The 21,619-nt window shown below is 42.6% G+C and overlaps 1 pseudogene across 1 annotated transcript; it reads right to left on the bottom strand.

Moving 5' to 3' along the window:
* Window positions 1-6,723: 6,723 nt before the first annotated feature.
* On the bottom strand, window positions 6,724-21,398 carry LOC308320013 (myosin heavy chain, fast skeletal muscle-like; annotated as a pseudogene). The gene is made up of 32 exons (XR_013966213.1): window positions 21,178-21,398; window positions 20,934-21,077; window positions 20,506-20,662; window positions 20,379-20,406; window positions 20,185-20,293; window positions 19,963-20,055; window positions 19,805-19,868; window positions 19,564-19,662; window positions 18,772-18,875; window positions 18,118-18,256; window positions 17,651-17,769; window positions 16,839-16,988; window positions 16,562-16,732; window positions 15,795-16,098; window positions 14,732-14,796; window positions 14,441-14,528; window positions 14,219-14,336; window positions 13,982-14,105; window positions 13,748-13,884; window positions 12,514-12,769; window positions 10,592-10,834; window positions 10,280-10,456; window positions 10,042-10,187; window positions 9,809-9,899; window positions 9,333-9,722; window positions 9,082-9,208; window positions 8,786-8,904; window positions 8,494-8,690; window positions 7,868-8,051; window positions 7,425-7,590; window positions 7,168-7,292; window positions 6,724-7,024 (listed from the first exon to the last, which is right to left on the bottom strand). The product of XR_013966213.1 is annotated as a myosin heavy chain, fast skeletal muscle-like (transcript).
* Window positions 21,399-21,619: the final 221 nt, after the last annotated feature.

Raw genomic sequence — 21,619 nt, 5'->3', positions numbered from 1 at the left:
TGGAACTCCAGACTCTTCTGCAAAGGGTTCCATGTCAACCATCGCAGCATGCTTATATTGGGTGTTAATTGCTGACTATGCAGAAAGTAAAAATAGCCTAGGGGTTTCCTTTCAAGGTCCTTCTGCGCGGGAGTCTTTCGCCATGCGTCGCACCCCCTGGCGTCAAGTTCAAGCTACGCCCATGATGGTTTAAATTAAACAAATTTTGGTTCATGCTTGGTGGCGCGCCTTTCCAAAAAAAGAATTAGCCTACTCCATTAATACACTGCGCCATGGTGCAGTAAAATGAAGACGACGCATGGAGTTATAATAGCCGCATTTTCCTAAATGTGCTGCCATGGGTAATCAAATAATTCTAAAAGAAATATGAAACATATGGCAAGATGGCTGAAATTCTCTAGATGATGCTGAGATAAAAATATTAATTTAATTACGACATTTTTACATTTAAAAAGGCTTTAGAAAAAACGGCGTTGCTTCTAAATTCATTCATGCAGGAGGCCTTATGACACGTAAGGCTGTGCTCTATCTAGGTATTCTATGTCTATGTCGTCGTGTTTGACAGTGTTTCCCAAAAAAGGACATGGTGTCTGATTCGCTGCCATGCAGCCAATTAGGCAGCAGACATGCTTCTGTGTGCGGCCTAGAGGGCATCTGCGCATGTGCTACACTACAACTCTTACGCATGTGTTCTTTGAGAAACCCAGTCAATGGCTGTATTGAACTATGGAACCTCTTCCTCATCAGATCTGTCCTGTTCAACTGTAGGCATTGGATCTTCCTCAGGTGCTTGGTTTGTACAGTTCTGGAGTTTGCAGAGGTCTGTACATCTCAAACCATTGCTGAGACAACTGCAGTTAAGAAGCTTGCATACATTTACAGGCCAAAAACTCGATCAAGGACTAAATTTGGTGCAGGGGCTGTGCGCATCCACTGAATTGCTAACTCTCCACCATCAAAGTTGTCCATCCACTCTGTTTGGGATCTGGTGCAGATGGGTGAGCCTGCAGAGAGCATCTGGTAATTGGCACGGAGGGCATGGAGATTCTCTTGGTGGGAGTTGACTGGAACAACTTCCCTCTCCTGGCACAGAAAAGATGGTAGCGGATCTCGTTCACGTCACTGGAGGTGGTCCCAGATAGGTACCAGCTACGTACAAGTGAACTGCTGCAGACGGTCAAAGAGCTCTGTTGAAACATCCCAAGTATGGCCAAGTTGTTTGAATGTCTCTTGAAAATCAGGGCTTTTCTTCAATAACCTCAGTGCATTCAGATTTCCATGACCAGCAAAGGCACTCACAATGTCACATCCTGTAAATATGTGACAGACTCTCACAGAGGTTCTCTCCAAAACCAAGGCGACAAACCGTGTGCGGTTTTGTGTACCACACTTCTGATAGATAGGACAAGGGATGTGTTTTTGGAATGCTGAACAGAGAGCCATTTCATCAGTATCTCCAGAAGTAACATAATACAGCTTGTGTGTGTGTGTGTGTGTGTGTGTGTGTGTGTGTGTGTGTGTGTGCGTGCGCGCGCTATCTCTAAGTTAAGTCTAGTTTATTACATGTTTTCCTGAGTTGCGTTGTGTGCTTGGGTACAACCTTGAGTTTGAGAGTTCATGACTCTTCAAAGTAATGTCTAAATGGTTTCTACATCCTCATAAACCCATAAAAAGACGTATCATTCAGAAGTTTAATATGTACCCTGTTTCAGAGAGGCAGGTATTGTGGATTTTCTCGGTATTGCTACAAGAGGTATAATTCAGCATGTCTGTTGTTCTATTATGATTATCATGCCCATCCATGGTACAAACATCAGAAATGTGCATAAAAGTGATTTCATGATGATAGATAGATGAATTATATGGTTTTGTATAATCAGATTATACCCCTAAAACCAGTAAGACGCGCAAACGCGGGAAGCGAACGCAGCTCGTACATATTTTGGTTTCTTTAAGATTTATTTTTAAGTTATTATTTTTTTAAGTTAAGTTATTTTTAAGTTAAGTTTTTAACTTAGCCATAACCATATAAGGAGTCCCCAAAGCAGCTATACGTCCAAATATGGAGTGTGTTGCATCAATCACAAACAAATCACTCAGCTCCATATATGGGCACAAAGGGGGGACACACGGACACACAGACAGACAGACAGACATGATCTGGATGTCAGACGAGACATGGCCAAAGCATTTCCGGGAGTTCCCAGCCAAAAACGTTGAGAACCCCTGCCTAATCAGTCATTCATACTTTTACCTGTAAACTTGAAAGTGAATGTATTGTATGTATTTGTATTTGATATATTATGCCGCTATCCTCTTCTTTTTTTGTTTTGTTTCATTTAGTTTTTACATATTATTTCAAAACTATTTAAAAATAATACCAATAATAAGCCACTCCCGACCTAATTCTTCTTTGAAAATCTTATATATTTTTATTTTCTTTCATAAGTATTTCATTATTTTAATTTTGTTTATTTGTGATTTCATGGAGAACAAAATTCCATTCCATAAATGAATGTTTACGTAGTAGTGAAATTAAGTATTTTAGCCATGACGTGAGCACCCCCTCCTGAGATACTTCCGGGTCCCACTTTGTGTCGCTTTTGTGTCCCCATAGTTAGAGTTATACTGTTACTAAATCAGACTAAATCTGAGACGAAAACAACCACGAAAGTCTCATTTTACCGCTTTCCTCGCAACAACAAAGCTGCTACTCTCCCAAATCTGGAGGGCTGGCTGTGACAGGCCGTCTGCCCCACACAGAATACTATCGCCATTTTATTTCATTGTGTCAACTAAAACCTCATTAATTGCAAACTAGATTCAACATACTCAAGCCTGCACACATTCTAAATATGCCCTCGAAATATTGTACTGAGCAAATGGACTGTTAACACCTTCAATAATAATGATAATAATAGTCTTTATTGTCTCCACATCATATATTTTCTTTGTCATGGACACTTGTACAAAACATTAATAATTCTACTCGAGTTGGAAGCATTAAGACCCATTTTAACCCTCAATGGCTTCCTTTCTGAAAAATAACGTCATTGTAAAAAGATTCACACGTTTAGATATTCTATTTACAATGAGATGCGGATGGGAGCTGGTGCCACTTGGACCCGGACGTAACGTAGCACTACAAAAGGACGTCGGACTTCAATACTGAATAGCCGCGCGATCTACATGTTCACGGTGCGAAGCTATTTCCACTAGTTTGGGTCCCGGGGAGACAATTATAATTTCTCTTTTGGGTCACAGGCTGAAAACAAAAAGTCAAAAGTCGTATGAAATTTGTTCTCCGCATTTGACCCATCTCTTGGAGCGGTGACTCGGTGAGCCACAGCCAAGGAGCAGTGAGCTGCAGCCGTGCCATGCTCGGGAATCATTTGATTAGTTGATTTGACCTGACCAATCCAACCCATTGATGCTGAGTGCCAAAGCAGGGAGGGTACCATTTGTACAGTATTTGGTGTGACCCGGCCGGGGATCAAACCCCGACCTCACAGTTTCAGGGCGGACACTGTAACCACAAGATCACTGTCGGGATAGGATTGGGAAAGGGAACCACTGAAGTAGACTAATTATCTTTGCAAAGAGTGATTCAAATGGTATCGTGGACATTTGCGTTGAACCCATGATTTCAAAACTCACAATAAAAAGTATTGACAACAAAATACAGTTTTTGCCACATTTATTGAATGCAATGGTTCATATTTTACGACTGTGCATGGTGCCTTGAATAAGAAACATAGTATTGACAACAAAATACTCATTTTGAATACGATGGGTCATATTTTATGACGTTGAACTGAAGAACTTATTCAGCTTCTTTTCCCTGTAACAATAGGAAAATAATGTTAGATATTCAACATGAATCTTTAGTTAAATCTTAGTTAAAGGATAATGAACCTTCAGTTATTGAACATTACCTTTGAGTCCCGACTCTTAGATCTCATCTTGTTGACCTGGGATTCAGCGATGTCGGCGCGCTCCTCAGACTCTTCCAGCTCATGTTGAATCTTCCTACACTTGGTCAGGTGAGAGTTGGCTGCTTCCTCCTGCAATATGATAGAGATATGGTTCAAAGCTGCACTATTTGAAAAGAGCATCTTGCAATTATAGACACTTTCAGGAAATTATAATATGTTTATGTGGCTAATACAGTAGCAGGTTCATGAGTGCGTCGGGACCGTCTTCAATTAGCCTTGACAGGTTCTCATTGGAATGACACGATCATGGCTGTGGTCAGCACCATGTGACCCCGAGCCAAATATTTCCACTTGCAGGGATTTTTTTGTAATGCTTTCTTTGGTCAATTTTGGAAATGTTTTTCCATTACACACACTGACTGCATGTGTGCATTGTGTAGCAGCATGCTTTCCCTTTCAGCATCCATCCAGTCACAGGTCTTCCCAACGCCCATGTGTGCTGTGTGCGCCCCATACAGCAGAAGCATGGCAAGCTAGAGATTACATGTGCCGCTTGTGGAAAGCAGCAAGATGGACACTGAAGAATGCTCTGCTGTTGGTCATATGACATTGCATCATAACTGATTCCTATTATTCCTTTTAGTTAAACTATGACGACACACACCACTAACTAACAATGTCTATTTGACTTACCGCTTCCTCGGCCTGTCTCTTGTAGCCCTTCACCTTCAGCTGCAGCTTGTCTACCAGATCCTGAAGCCTGGCCAGATTCTTCTTGTCCTCTTCAGTCTGAAGTGAGAGTGAATTTATAACATTAGCTGCATGTCCATCTATTCATTTAGCCAGTGGCTTGATGATGGTTATTTAAGTGATATAGCCTACCTGGTATGACAGCTCCTTCACTCTCCTCTCGTACTTGCGCACACCTTTAACAGCGTCTCCACTGCCTTTCGTTGCACCTTCAACCTCTGCTTCCAGTTCACGCACCTTCACAATGGAAACATACATTATGAAGAGATTGAGAGAATAAATAATACTATTTCATATCACAAATAGCAGATCTACAAGCCCATTTGCTATTTTTCAATAGCCTAAGTTAAAAACAATAATGGTTAAAGTGTTTAAAAACCAAGGTGACACAGATGCGTTCCAGGTCTTAATGGGTTGAAGTAAACTACACCTTACCCTGCCCTCCAGTTTCTGGAGCTGCTTCTTGCCTCCCTTCATGGCCAGGTTCTCGGCCTCGTCGAGGCGGTGCTGCAGGTCCTTGACGGAGACCTCCAGGTTCTTCTTCATCCTCTCCAGGTGAGAGCTGGTGTCCTGCTCCTTCTTCAGCTCCTCGGCCATCATGGCCGCCTGGAAAGTCATCGTTGTTGTGAGATCAAATATACTTTATTGTCCCGCATGTGAAACAATGTCTTGGTCTCCTGCGTCATTCAACGCACGACAATGGCTCTTTAAAATCATGAAAGGTAATAAAAAGATACATGTGTGATGTGTCATGAGCCCAGAAGGAATCAAACCAGGTAATAGAATCACAATATCTTAGTACTCATCATATTTAGTAGTAATTGTTGTTGCTATTAATTATTATATCTTGCTTGACTATATTGAATATATTGTTGTACCAGTTCAGTCTGCACTGTAACATTCTGAACCATCTGCCTGAAGCCAGCACCTCATGTTCAGAATGTTCTTTTCCTGAGCACATTATGTTTGATACAAGTGCTGAAAATAGTGATATAGTTCACCCCCCCCCCCATATGATTGTCATGGCTGTTTGCACAAGACATGCATGCAATGCCATAAGGATGTCTAATTGTCCTGGTATAATGGACCTCTGGAATGGAACTTACATCAGTGATGGCCTTCTTTGCTTTCTCCTCAGCATTCCTTGCTTCTTGAACACTGTCGTCCACTTCACCTTGAACCTGGACCAGGTCAGCTTCAAGCTTCTTCTTGGTGTTCAAAAGGCTTGTGTTCTAAAATATAAAGAATCAGATTAGCAATACAAGTATGCATAACTTGTATGTTAAATAATGTTGACAGTTTTTTTCCTTCTCCAATTGACTTACCTGGGAGTGCAACAGTCCAGCGCGCTCACTGGCGTCCACCAGTTCCTGTTCAGCCACTTTGCGGCCTCTCTCCGTCTGTTCCAGAGCCACTCTCAGCTCCTCGATCTCAGCGACCATGAGGCCGTTCCTACGCTCCACCATGGCGCCTTGTTCCTTCACATCTTCCTGGCTTCTGAGAGCATCGTCAAGGTGCAGTTGGGCATCCTAAAAAAAAGAGATCGCATATGAGGTGGACATGTTATGAGAAATGTCAGAATGTTGTTCGGATCATAGACCGTGTCAAGCCCATTCTGCGGTGATTTCAAATCCGCCATATTTATATATCCGAAATGAATACTATATTTTCTGCAACCGCCGTGAGGGCAGGTCTTCACTCTGTAGAACCAGTAGAATTCATTTTAAAATAAACGTGACCATAATTTACTTAACGCATATCATGATGATTTAAAAAAAGACTTTAAACTAGCGATAAAATGAAAGGGTTCACTAAAGTAATCAAGTGTAAAGTTCGCCCACGACCTGATTGAGATAATGTCTTGCAAACAATAGAAGACATTTGTTGGGTCATAAATAGGAACAGCAGCTTCAACGAGAAACAGGATGTGGCTTCATCTCCAGACAGCGGTTGGAGCTAGCCCCTTGGTTCAGATGTTCAGAGCTCTTCCGTTGATTGAATATGTGTCTAGTAACTAATATGTTTTGCACCTTAAGCTGTCCCTGGATGTTCCTCAGCTGCTTCTGGGCCTCAGCAGCCTGGCGGTTGGCGTGGCTCAGCTGAACCTCCATCTCGTTCAGGTCTCCCTCCATCTTCTTCTTGACCCTCAGGGCATCATTTCTGCTCCTGACCTCAGCGTCCAGAGTGCCCTGCATGGAGTCGGTCACCCTCTGGCTGTTCCTCTTGATCTGCTCCATCTCTTCGTCCTTCTCTGCCAGCTTCCTGTCAACCTCACCCTTGATCTGGTTGAGCTCCAGCTGGACACGCAGAATTTTAGACTCCTCGTGCTCCAGAGTACCCTGAAATGAAATACAGGATCAAAAGGTTGTAGGACCTTTAATGTAACATTGATCATATACTGCTATGCTGTTTGAATATAAAACGTAGTGAAAGGAATCCAACAATTGCGTTGTTCATCTATTCTAGGACCTAAAAGTGTTACCTCAGCTTCCTCCAGGGCTGTCTGGATTTCTGCCTTCTCTGTCTCCACCTGCTTCTTTCCCTTCTCCAGCTCATGGATGCTCTTTCCAGTCTCACCGATCTGTTCGGTCAGGTCTGAGATCTCCTCTGCAAAATTATCAATGAACTTTCAGCGACTATTTTGTATTTGTGTTTGAATAAAGTTGTAGCCTGATCCATTTTTAACCTTAATTTAGTTATTCTTTAACTGTTATTTAAATAATGATGCAGAGAACTTACGTTGCAGGTTCTTGTTTTCACGCTTCATGGTCTCCAGTTGGTCCAGGGACTCCTCGTAGGAGTTCTTCATCTTAAACAACTCGGTGCCGAGAGAACGAGCCTCTTTTTGAGCTCCTTCCAACTCCGCATTGCCCTCTTCATGTTTCTGCTTCCATTCTGCCAAGACCTGCACAGCAGCCGTGATGAAATGTGTCATTTACCTCCACTTTCAGGAGGAAACAATTAAAATAATTCATGTCAAACCAATTCACGTTGCTTAGACAACAGTCCGAGTGGCATTAGTCCGACAACACCGCCGCTCCCGAGATGTGCTGCCAGTTACAACTAACCCGTGGCTTACTGTGAAGTTATAGTTTAGGTTTGGGTTTTGGGTATAGTGTCGGACTCATGACTGTAGGACTGTTAGTACGTCGGACCAAACACATGCACCCATGTCAAAGCACCTTATCGAAGTTCCTCTGTTTCTTGTCGAGGTTGGCGGCTAAACCGTTGGCCCTCTCCACGTCAATCATGAGGTCTTCCACTTCACCCTGGAGTCTCTGCTTGGTCTTCTCCAGAGAGGCACACTTGGAATTCACAGCCTCAATTTGCTCCTCAGCCTCCTGAAGACGCTGGGCGAGCTTCTTCCTGTTGATCAGTGTTGAAACAAATCAAAGCATTGTGAGCCATATTTTGTATAGTGAGCGGTGTACAATGTTGAATAATTGTGTATATATATACACAGTATATATTTTTTTTTATATTTTTTTTATTTAATGTCAATGACGTATGAGTTTTCTGGGGTCCTTATGTCTAGTTAAATTATGTCACCTCTTTTGCAATCACAGACTCTGCTTGGCGAATGATTGGTTGTTTGTCAAAATGCTGTGCTGAGCTTGAAGGTCAGTAGTGACCGAAACGTTGCCTATACTTAATAACTGTATCCTCTTGTACCGAGCAGAGCAACAGTGTGCGGGCGTGTTGTTTTCTATTTCATTTTTGATGTGCACTTGCCTACGCACCTGTTCCTAAGCCTACTCTAGGTGTGCGGAAGTCTTATATAGTGAGGTAAAAAACACTGATGACTTACTTAGCCTCCTCCAGCTCCTCAGTGCGTTGGACAGCATCAGTCTCATACTTGCTCCTCCACTGACACACCTCAGCGTTGGCCTTGGACATTCCACGCTGCAGCTCAGCCTTGGCCTCTTGCTCCTCTTCAAACTGCTCCCTCAGGAGGTCACAGTCATGGCGAGCTGACTGCACAGCGTGGGCGAGGGCGTTCTTTGCCTGTCAAAAGAAATACGGCAAAATAATGTCAGCTGGATGAAATTACAAAAAGATGGAATTAGGTCTGTTCGTAAAAAAAAGGGTGTTCCTTTTACCTTAACCTCCTCTTCAACGAGTCTCTTCAACTCCTCGATCTGCTGGGTGAAGGCCTGCTTGCCTCTGGTGAGCTGAGAGACCAGAGCTTCTTTCTCCTCAAGTTGACGAGCAAACTCACCTAGTTAGACATTTGAGTATTAGTTTCAAACATTAATTCATCTTTGTATCAATACATACAATTACATACATACAATTCCTGAATTCCATTAGGATTAGTATCTGTAATTATGGAATTTGCTAAAGTGCCATCAACAAACCATGTAGGCTAGTAGACATTACAATGATGAACATTTACCATTTTCCGTCAACAGTCTTGCTCTCTGAGCTCCAATATCATTGATCTGGCGGACATTCTCATCACTCTTGGACTTGATTTCACTAAGTTGGTCCTCAAGGGTGCGGCACATCTTCTCAAGATTTCCCTGTTGATTATCATTGAACACATTCAATCACTGAAGTAACCTACAATGTATTCCTTAGTTCCCCCCCCTGATTGGTTCATCGTTCGTATTTTGTCATGAATTACACACAAGCACTCTATCCTACCTTTGCCTTAGCAACAGCTTCCATGTTGCTGGAAAGGTCATCGATCTCCATCTTGTATTCGCTCTTCTCCTTCTCAAGTTTCTGCTTGACACGCTGGAGGTTGTCGATCTGCTCGCCCAGCTCTGCGACGCTGTCCGCCTGCTTCTTACGGAGAGCAGAGGCGGTGGCCTCGTGCTGCAGGGTGGACTCTTCCAGGTCACGACGCAGCTTCTGGAACTCAGCCTCGCGCTTCTTGTTCATCTCGATCTGAGCGGCAGTGGCTCCTCCAGCCTCCTCCAGCCTCTCACTGATCTCTTCAAGTTCCCTGGAGAGATCAGCTCTCTGCTTCTCAACCTTGGCCCGAGCGGCACGCTCTGCCTCGATCTCCTCCTCCAGTTCTTCAATACGAGCCTTTCAAATGAATGGACATATTAAAATCAAAAATTTCACTTACTTATGATCAATGATTTTAAATAAGTATATAATAAAATAAATACCTGGAGTTCTTTGATCTTCTTCTGCAGCTGGGCTCCCATAGATTGCTCATCCTCAATCTTACTCAGAAGCTGGGCTACTTCAAAGTCCTTCCTGTGGTATACATACAGTACATCATATGTTAGTGGTAGTTTTTATCCATGGCATTATTATTCTTATTATTATTATTATTATTATTATTATTATTATTATTAATTATTATTATTGTTGTTATTATTATTGTTGCCCACATTACTTCTTTATCTTCTCATCAGACTGCTGCTTGTCATTCTCCAGATCCATGATGGCTTCCTGGGCAAGTTTCAGATCACCCTCAAGCTTTCTCTTGGTTCTCTCGAGGTCCATGCGGAGCTTCTTCTCTTGCTCCAGAGAACCTTCCAACTGCACAACAATATAGTTTTCGTATTTTTCAGTAAGAAAATAAACGTACCGTATTCAAGTTTCAAAATATCCTATTGACTTGATGAACTCACGTCATCAACTTGCTGTTCCAGCTTGGTCTTGGCCTTGGTCAGTGTGTTGACTTTGTCTTCCTCTGCCTGCAGGTCATCCAGGGTCTGCTGATGGGCCTCTTGGAGCGCCTTCTTCTCCTTGGTCAGCTTAGCAAGACCTTCATCTTGAGAGGCCATCTCCTCAGTCAGGTTCTTCACCTAAATAAGCAGAATGAATGGATCATTATAGTTTTAGAACTTGATATGACCGCTACGATAGAAGAGTGTATAATCGGGAATGGATCATTATTGTTCAATAACTTGATAAGACGGCTACAGTGTATGATCATGAACCTTGTTTTCAGTGGCGTGTTTCTCCTTCTCCACTTTGGCCAAGGTAAGCTCCAGGTCGTCGATGTCCTTCTTGAGCTCAGAGCATTCGTCTTCCAGCTTCCTCTTCTTGGCAGTAAGCTCTGCGTTGATCTCCTCCTCGTCCTCCAGTCTCTCGGTCGTCTCTTTGAGCTTCGCCTCCAGCTGGATCTTACTTTTAATGAGACCCTCACATCTCTCCTCAGCATCATTCAGAGCCTCGTCTCCCTGGTTGTCAATGAAAGAGATAAGGGAGGAAATGTGTCAGCATTTGTCGAAACTGGCGCCTGTAAAAAAAAAAAGATTCCCCCTCCACCCCCCTATTTTCCCCATACTGTACACGTTTTCCCGTTTTTCTTTTACATTCTTATATGATTATTTCCTTTTGTATATTTCCTAGTGTATATTTGATGAATTGAAATGGAGGACCCTGATGTAAACAAGTCTTGCTTGTACCCATTCTACAAACAGTGAATACAAATTTCAATCAAAGATATATGAGTATATTTGTTTTGCAGCTGCTTCCATGGGGGACTCCTTCATCCACAAGGGACACTAACAGAGCTGAACAAGCTTGTGAAAAAGGCAGGCTCTATCATTGTAAGAGCCTGGACGGTACAGAGGTGAGGACAAGGAAGAAGCTGGAGGCTATCAACCTCCAGCAGTGGCATGCAGTGGGATGCAGTAGATTCACCCTCCCCACAGAAGAACCACACATTGGGTCCGGCCTTTGTGCTGCTAGCCATGTAGCTATACGTATGTCTCCGTAATGCTAAAAATACATTTGCATAACACGACTCACGCATCACGCATCATTCACATCACGGCGTTGCTGCCGCGGCATCAGAGGAAGCTTTACATCTCTGACGCTTTGCCGTGTTGTCGAGGAGGAGGAGCGGCATGCGCAACGATCTGAATATTCATGAGGAGGAGGAGGATCGAGGGCAACGACAATCTGAATATTCATGAGGTTGACATTCCTCTCTGATCCCTGACTGAGCATTTTTTATATCGATAAGCAGCCAGCTGGTGGGGAAAAAAGCTTTTTACTTAAAGTAAAAGTATCAACACTGTCTGCAGTACAATGGTACATTGGCTACAAAATGTACTTTGCGGCATACCAAACGTTACAGTATACTCATCGTGCAGAATGTCCCATTTTAAAGTCTTCAAATGTACAATGATCTTTTGAAAATAGCCGATCTACAGTACATGGATCAGCCATTTTCAAATGACCAAAATCTAATAGGGCTGAATCGGTTCATGTATATTATTTTGTAATAATGATACAAAGTAACGAGTAACGTAAAGTTTTCAAATAAATAGTTTAATGGAGCAAACGTACAATATTTGGATCCGACAGTCGAAGTAAAAGTATTGGAAATTGTACAATCAGAACAGTCAGAATTTGACTCAAGTACAGTCTGGACCGGATGGAAACCGCAAGGTCCCCCAGGTCGATCCCTGTGGGCTCCCCCAGAGTTAGCCCTCATTCACACCTGAGACACACTTGTGTGTTCTGTGTGTCATGCAGTGTTGTTTTCGTCGACTAAAACTAGAACGAAAAATGTTCGTCGACTACCTTTTTTCACTGACTAAAACTAAACAAAAACGAATCTACGATGACTAAAACTAAGACTAAATATACTGACAATTTCGTCGACATATAAGAACTAGACTAAAATGTTTTGGAAGGGACTAGAGATCCAGTTTAAGTCAACTTACACGTGGTTGCATGCTGAAAATACCTGTGCGACGCTTTGTGAGCTTGTACATACAATGATGCCAACAGCCGTTGGACCCACCAGGCATTCTCTGCCATGGTCTACATCTAAATATACAAGGTCAGATGATAAACAATATGAAATATTATTAGTAACATTCCCTGTACAAGTGTATGTACTTACTGATGACGCTGCCACTGAAAGGGCATTCTTCTCCTGCGTTATAGCAACCAACTTCTCTTCCAGGTTCTTCTTCGAGGCCAGAGCACTAGCCAGGTCTGTCGTCATCTTTTCGTAGTTCTCCTTCATCGCTGCGAGCTCCTTCTCAGTCTCAGCGCTCTGCAGAAGAGGCTTGATCTTGTAGTAGACCTTCATCCATGGCCAGTGTTTCACAGCAACGAACGAGCGGAGGTTGAACTGGATGGTGAAAACGGCATCTCTGTGGAAAACAGTTTCAGTGGATCATGTTTCCACGTATTACGACTGCAGGCGTAATACTAGTAGTAATAATAGTTACTCTTTTTGTGTCATAGTTACTTGCACAAGCAGAGCACGCAAGTACTGCGATCGGTTGGGTATGTACAGTGTATGTTGGGGTATGTATGTCGGTGTCCTCCAACAGCCATTCTTAGTGACATAACTAAGGTATGTTTCAAGGTTGGTCAATAACGGGTCTAAAGGATTTGGAATAGCAGAGAGCTCTAGGACTCAGAGCAGCAGTCGTACCCAGACAGACAGCAGAGAGCTCTAGGACTCAGAGCAGCAGTCATACCCAGACAGACAGCAGAGAGCTCTAGCACTCAGAGCAGCAGTCATACCCAGACAGACAGCAGAGAGCTCTAGGACTCAGAGCAGCAGTCATACCCAGACAGACAGCAGAGAGCTCTAGCACTCAGAGCAGCAGTCGTACCCAGACAGACAGCAGAGAGCTCTAGGACTCGGACATGGCCTACTTGTGTGCAAGGCGCAAGTTGGCATCTCAAGAAGGTTACTATTGTTGTCGTAATTATTTGTGTTATTATTTTTTGTTGCCCTGTGTCGTGGCAAGGTAAATGCAGATGGCCGCCCACCCAAGAGCCTGGTTTCTTCTCCTGTATTTTCCTTGCCACCGTCACCAAAAGCTCACGGCAATTTCTACCGGGGTAGAGTGGCTGGTAGAGCAGCCGGATGGGAACCGCGAGGTTCCCAGTTTGAAACCAGGCTCCCCCAGAGTTAGTGTTGAAGTGTCCTTGAGCAAGACTCTGAACTAATTGTCCCCGATGTGCAGGTTGGTGCCTTGAATGGTTACCTCCGCCATCGGTCTATGTGAAGCGCTTTGGATAAAAGCGCTATATAAATGCACCATTTACCATTTGTAGTGATTTGAAAATTTACATTTATTGTATTTACAAATTGTACTCAATGAATCGATGCTTACCTTTGTGCAATCATCTTGACAAAGCCCTTCCTCATGAGGTAAGCTCGTGCGAGAGCCTGAGTCATTGTGACCAGAGTGAACAGCTTCTCATCTCGCATCTCCTCCAGGGTACCCAGCAGACCAGCTTTGAAGAACACCTGAACACAATGTTACAAAACACTGTCACTAAACAACAGTCAAATCAACTTTTAGTCCACTCGGGATAATGTTAAAACAGGTTCACAGTGTGCTCACCTTGGTGTGTCCAAACCTGTACTCATCAACAGGTACGTCAATGGACCCAAGCAGTTTCTCTGAGGCTTTCTTGTTGTCCATGAAGGCGCCATCGGGGCACGCGCTGGCGTTCAGTACTTTGTACCTGTTTTTATAAAAGTTCATGGTCATTTTTGCGCTGGCCTTCTGTATTCTTTTGTAAAAGTGGGTAATTTTGCTTTTGGAAATAAAAGCTGCTGGGGAAAAAGGAATGAATACCTCTGCTTGAAGTCAGCATATGGGATTCTGCTGGGGAAGCCCTTTCTACAGATCCTGATGCCCTCCAGCACACCGTTACACCTCAGCTGGTGGATGACCAGGAAGTTCTCCATCAGGCCTGTACAGATGTTGCTTCATTATTAGAAGAACAAACTCTGGCCAAAGTTGCATGAAATGACCGCCTCACAATGATCATTTAACATTTTTATTTTCAGTGTTTACCTGGACACTTGGACTCGTTGGGGATCAGGCAACGCACAAAGTGAGGATGAGTGCTCCTCAGGTTGGTCATCAGCATCCCCAAGTTTGCCTATTGAGACATAAAATAGCCAGTTTATTATTAGTAAAAAGTCATACAATATTGTACTTTTTCCTCCACTACAATTAATTGAACTCTTTAGATACTAGTAACTTTGCAGATTTAAAACATACATTAACCACTTAAGCCATATTTTAAACTTCAGCCACAACAGAAATTGTATAATGTTGATAATAATGAATACAAAATCTTACCCTGAATGCACTAGACACAGTCTGCATGGAACCACCCTTCTTCTTGCCTCCCTTCTTGGTATTATCTGTTAATATTTGTTAGAATCGTGAGTTATCATCATTTGTCATACAGAATGCAAATCCCTCCCTTCTTGACAGATTCTGAGTGTTCATATTCATATAACAATACCCCCAGGCTCAGGTTGGGGGATAGAACACATTATTATCCTATATTAAAATTATATTTCTAAAACGGTTAGTCCCAATACTTGAATCTGATTGGCTAGGTTCCATTGTAAATCTCACGATAATCAACTTCAATCACTTTATATCATTCCCAGCTGAGTGATCCCGCAGCTCTGTATCTGAACTGGGGATGGGGAGCACTTGATTGCCTTACACACCCTGGCTGTGCAGGCGTCTAAGCACCGCCCGCTCTCATATGACTGTGAATGTGTAGCTCCGGGCGGCTTCGTAAAGACATCAAGCGCCTCCTATTCCCCCGTCACAGAGACTAGGGTAAAACAATGAATTGTGGCTCGCTCTGTTGGGCGCAAAGCGTAGCTACTTTTGTGAATGTAATGGTTTTCATTTCAGAAAAGCAATAAGCCACGCAAGGTCCCAGCTTACCGTGTAATTTATAATGGCTGACAGGGTCGGAGACCCTCCGCTACATATCAGGTGTCACTATGCCTCTCAGCCATTATAAAATACCAGTTAACCTGAGACCTCTTGTGGCTTATTGCTGTAATTAAAATTGCCTAAAGTGTGGGCTGGTGGGTGTGTTGGACGTCACAAACGTAACAGGCACACCGCTGCTCTGAACCGCACCCAACTTGTCACCAACACTGACCAGAGGTCTGCCATCAGAATAGCTGGCCGCTGGGTGTCACAGGCGCACCATTGCTTAGCCCCTTATGTGTTCCTATTGGCTGAGGTTTAAACAGCCATAGCTCCATTTCCCAGCATGCTTGGTAGGTGCGCCAATTAGGGACAGCAATTGCTTAAGCCCCGCCCCTCTGTGTTCCTACTGGCTGGCCTTTAAAGCCTTTATATGGCCTGGCCTTTATATTAATAAACATACCTTCAGGCTCAGGTGGGGGATAGAACTGCATTAGAAGTTTAACTGAAGACTTCTGGTACAGCTGAATGACAGAGTCGTTAAGAGGATCTTTGTTCTTGTCCAGCCAGCCTGTGATGCTGTAGTCCACCGTTCCAGCGTAGTGGACCAGGGAGAAGTGAGCCTCGCCCTTTCCTTTGGCAGGCTTGGGCTTCTCAAAGGCCTTGTTCTTTCCCAGATGCGCTAAAATCAGCGCCTCTGCGAAGGATTTGTCTGTAGCCTTCGGGAACATGCACTGCTCTTCAAGGATGGAGAAGATGCCCAAGGGCTGTGTAAAGGAGACAAAAAAGACACATCACCAAAAAAGATTTAACATAATTTCCATTAAACTAAGCAAGTATGTAAGCCTTGCTGAGCAATGACGTACATAGGGCAGGAGCCTATCTCTCTGCAGCTTTGATGTACACGCACACCCCCTGGACATGACGCTAGTATGTCACAGGGACACAATCCAAACCCTTGATGCTGAGTGCCAAGCAGGGAGGCACTGGGTCCCGAACCCCCAACCTCCCAGTCTCAGGGCAGACACTCAAACCAAAAGGCTACTGAGCTGGTGCAGTTAAACCAAAGAACAGAATAATTTTACCTTCTCAATCAGCTCAATGCAGACAGCCAAGTCCATGATAATAGATACAAATGTAATAATAATTGTATACCTTCTCAATCAGCTCAATGCAGACAGCCAAGTCCATGATAATACATACAAATTTAGACTAATAATAATTGTATACCTTCTCAATCAGCTCAATGCAGATAGCCAAGTCCATGCCGAAGTCAACGAGATCCCAGGGAATTCCCTCTTTCATGTACTCTTCTTGTTCCAGAACAAACATGGTGTGGTTGAAAAACTGTTGCAGTTTCTCATTGGTGAAGTTGATGCACAGCTGCTCCAGGGTGTTGAACTGTGAGTGGAAATATCATTATTAGTCCAATCTCTTGTAATAGTGTGAAAATTACACAAAAATAATAAGGCCTAAATTCTCCCACTTAAAACAAGTCCATGCTTACATCAAAGATCTCAAAACCAGCGATGTCCAGCACACCAATGTAGAAGTTTCTCTGCTGCTTGGTGTCCAGCATCTCGTTGATCCTGATGACCATCCAGAAGAACTCCTTCTCATAGATAGACTTGGCCAAGGCACCGACTGAGTTCATTACCTAAGGAAATAGGAAAGTTATACGAGTGTGAATTACGCAATCTACAATTTAGCCATTAGATTATCTTAATCCAGAGTGATTTACAGTAAATAATAAGGAAAACATGAGGTAGTAAAAAATGCATAGAAATTGTAATCGAGGAGCATACAGTAGGTAAACCAAGAATCACCAGTCTAAATAGTATAATCTAAAAAAAATCTATAATCTGCACATTGAAACTTTTTTTTTTAATACTTTATATTTTTATTTTTTATACAGATAAAAAAACAAACTAAAAAACCTCTTAGGACAACATAAAGACAAATAAAACAAAAAACAATGACATAGCGAAAAAAAAATAGATAGGCCTACGATAAAAGAAAAAAAAAGGACATAGCAGAACGTAGCATAGCATAACATACCTATCAATATATGCATCAAAAGGAAACAAAAACACTGTAGGCATTATGCATGGGCCGAGAGCCAAAACCCTTATTTAAATGAAATGTCTTTATCTAATAATACATTTTTTTTTATAAACCGGCAAGGTTGTCAAGGCTGAAGTCTGAAGATGATTTAAGACAGTGTGGACACAACTCAAAAAGATATTCTAATGGCATGGTGTGTTAATATAAATGTGTGTATGAAATCAGAACATGGAAATCATGCAACTTTATATTCACCTGTGGCACAGTTTGTCCTTTCGTGACAAACTCGTTTCCCACTTTCACCCTGGGGTAACAATATGCCTTAAGCATCTCTGCTGAGTTTATGCCCAACAGGTAGGCAATCTTGTCAGCCTCTGAAATGTTCATGCAATTTGAATTTAACATTTTAGGCATTTAGGCATTAATCCAGAAAGCGATAAAGTAAGCACGAGGTACTTCATCCAATGCATTAAACAAATCAAATCAGTCTAGACTCTAAACAGTATAATTTATGTAATCATAATAATAATAGAAATATATTTAAAATATAGTCGCGATTTAAAATAATCGTGAGGAATCCACTGGGAACTGAATTCCGTCTTTTATTCATATATTTATATACTATATTTATATTCTATTGTATAACAATGACCCAAAGCTACTACTTCTACTAGTACTACTACTAATAATAATAATACTAATATAAATAAAGACCAGCTCACCCTCTGTGCCGTCTGGCTCGGCCTGTTCCTCACGCTGCTTCTGTTTGAACTTCATGACTCCGTGGTGCATCACTGCACCAGTGAGCTTGTAGATCAGCTGTTTCTCCTCACCGTTGAAGCCCAGGATGTCGATAGCTTCCTGATGGCAATAGGCAGAGAAGATGTGTTCAAAAAATTAAGATAATTTAAGCATTAGATTAGAAAACATCCTTGGTGTACAACTCAACTGTAAACAAAGCAATATACAGTGGATGCAGGGTATCTATCTGCACATTTCTAAAGTGGCAATTTAAATACTTTTAATACCTATAAAATAAATACAAAATAAAACAAATGAGACCATTACTGCATCAAGTAATCAACAAATACTATACATAATTGTCAAGCATTGGCCAAATTGACAAATATTACCTAAGAAATAGGAAATAAGAAATAGAATACATGCAGATCGGCTATTTTCACAATATGTAAGCCTATCTGTGAAACTGAGTCAACTTTTACAATTTTAAGTTCAGTTAAAGTAGGGTTATTTGGGGGCGGGGTCACAGCCTAAAAGCGTTGAGAAGCACTGCTTTAGTGAATACATTTTGCAGAGCAACTGACTGCAGTCCACAGTAAGTATTAGAAAGTGTTTATAAAATTATGTCCACTCACGTCAGTAGCGTCGAGCTCCGCCTTGTCGTCAATGCTGGCCACAACGATCACACCCATGCTGATCAGTGGGAAGTCGTAGGGGTTGGAGCTGATCAGGCACATTTCTGAAAAGGGATTAAAAAAAAAGGGTGAACATCTGGGGGTTTTTTCGGGCGGCAGTGGCTCAGGAGCAGCCGGATCAACCGGACGGGAACTGCAAGGTTCCCAGTTGGATCCCTGTGGGCTCCCCCAGAGTTATGTCGTCCTTGAGCAAGACTCTGAACCCCTGATTGCTCCTGATGTGCAGGTTGGTGCCTTGGATGGTTTTCTCAGGCCTCATTCACACGTACCAAACACCAATCAAGCAAATGTTTGGTCGTTTTTTTGGGCCACCACAAAGCTTTTCCAATGGGAGTCACATGGTTTTACCAAAAGAAATTGTTTGACGAGGGGGGAGGGGCAGAACACCACCAGCAATCAGCAATCAAACAAATGTTTGATCAAACCATGTGGCTTCGTACACACATAAAGAACAACTGTGCTGTGCTCTGCCTGTGTTTCATGGCCGCCCCAATGCTTTTCCAATGGAAGTCACGTGGTTTGACCAAACACTTGTGTTTGATTGCCCCCCCCCCCTCCAGCAGCTTGTGCAGTGCCTTGTAGGTGCTGAGGAGAATTTTGAGGTGACAGGCAGCCAGTGGAGGTCGTGAAGGACTGTTGTGATGTGATCTCTGGAGCGGGTGGTGGTGGTGAGCAGGCAGGTGGCTGGGTTTTGAAAAGATTTGAACTGCATCGTCAATAAAAAACACGTACCAATAATCTCAGGTTTGTGGTTGGTCATCATCTGGAAAAAGATGTGGTAACCCCTCTCTGCAGCAAGCTGATATGTCACTCTGGACTTCTCCAGCAGATCTGTAGGGGTTGTACATAACTCATATAACAATGATACTACTACTGACTAATTACTACTACTGTCTACTACTACTACTAATAATAATAATAATAATAAAAATAAAGCATATATATTATTTCTATCTGTGAATTTCATACTTACATGTCTCAATATCAGCACTGGCCAGTTTACCAGATGTGCCAAAATGGATTCTGATGAATTTACCCTGTTTGATATACAGTAGCACAATTAGTTGCATCGCTCTACACTGTGTAATTATTGCAGGTTTTCTCATGAGATGTCATTATTTTTACACTTACAAAGCGAGAGGAGTTGTCATTCCTCACAGTCTTGGCATTACCATAGGACTCCAGCAAGGGATTGGCTGCAATAATCTGATCCTCCAGTGACCCCTAGAATGTTTTAGACATCGCCCAGTTTGGTCAGAATTGTTTTAAACTGAATTGCTATATTGCATATAAATGCTTTTATGTTCAAAACATGTATTTGTTAAAGTTTAGAATATATCATATAGGCAATACCTGGATTTTACCGCTATCCGCTGCATTTTTTTCTCCACCGGAACTAGCTGTTGCAAAGTACTGGATGACACGCTTGGTGTTCACAGTCTTTCCAGCACCGGATTCCCCACTGGTTAGAAGATAATGTAATTAGTGAATGTGTGAACAAGCCTACAAGGGCCTTGTTTTAATGCCTAGAGTTGATGCAAACTTACGTGATCAGGACAGACTGGTTCTCTTTATCTGTATATTGTAAAGCACACTTTTAGTCATGGATATACAGCTCAAAACCACTATAGTTTAATATATTTTTTACATAGTCCTGTCTAGTACTGTACGTACCCATCAGCATGAACTGATAGGCGTTGTCAGAGACAGAGTAGATGTGGGGTGGAGCCTCAATACGCTTCTTGCCCCTGTAGGCATTTACAACCTCCTGGTCGTACACTGGGAGCCACTTGTAGGGGTTCACAGTTGCACAGAACAAGCCGGAGTAGGTCTGAAGGCGAGAAGAGAGAGAACATTAACATCATGCAACATAGCACTGAGTACGCCACATATACTTGTATCTGGGAGAACGGATCACTAGAGCTGGGATTATTCACTAACGAGTTGCAAACTTGTGGCAATGAGCAATAAGCGATTTGATTTGGTTAAAAACAGTGTTAAAAAGCTCTAAATTGTGATAGTTGCTTGTTCAGTAACCAGAGTCTCCAGGTCACTCCATGTGCAATACTGCAATTATTTTCTCAGCGCGTAAACCACCTTACATAGATCATCCATGCTGCATAACGCTCTTTGAGGTTATACAGGACGGCGGCTTCACTGAGGTGGGTCATCATGGCCATGTCCTCAATCTTGTCATACTTGGGAGGGTTCATAGGGGTGACGTCTGCCTCAGGCACAGTTCTTTCCTAATAAAAATAAATACATACAATTTAAAAAAAACACTCCAGAATGCGTTATGTTTACAGTAGTACTGTGCCACTGTTTGATTGTAGAATACCAGCTCACCTCCGCCTTTTCAGTAAGCAACTGCACGGTGACTTTGCCACCGTCCTTACTGATAATCTTACACTTGAGGTACAGCTCTCCCTTGTCAGCCACATATGCTGCCGTTTTGGCATCAAACGGCGCCGACTGAGACTCCATTCTCTCCCTCTCTGGCTTACGGAGATATATGGCGGCCTTGCCGTACTGCTCCATCTCTGCGTCCGTACTCATGGTGGCGGCTTTCTGTCGACGGACAAATAGATGGTGTTGATGCCTTTTTCTGATCGGAGCAGATTATAATTTCTATAGGACTAGAGCATGTTTGACTATTATGGTTGATAGCTTATTGTAGGTCTAATAGAAATATTATGAACACTCACTTGTCCCTTCTACCAGTAGAAATGGAACCTCGTGTGCAACCCCTGAAGTGTGAGGGGGGAAAAAAAACACATTTTAGGACATC

The sequence above is a fragment of the Protomyctophum bolini genome (assembly GCF_963924005.1).
Source record: "Protomyctophum bolini genome assembly, chromosome: 8".
Lineage (NCBI taxonomy): Eukaryota > Metazoa > Chordata > Actinopteri > Myctophiformes > Myctophidae > Protomyctophum > Protomyctophum bolini.
The sequence above is the reverse complement of the archived record's forward strand: the minus strand, read 5'-3'. Positions and strand labels throughout refer to the sequence as shown.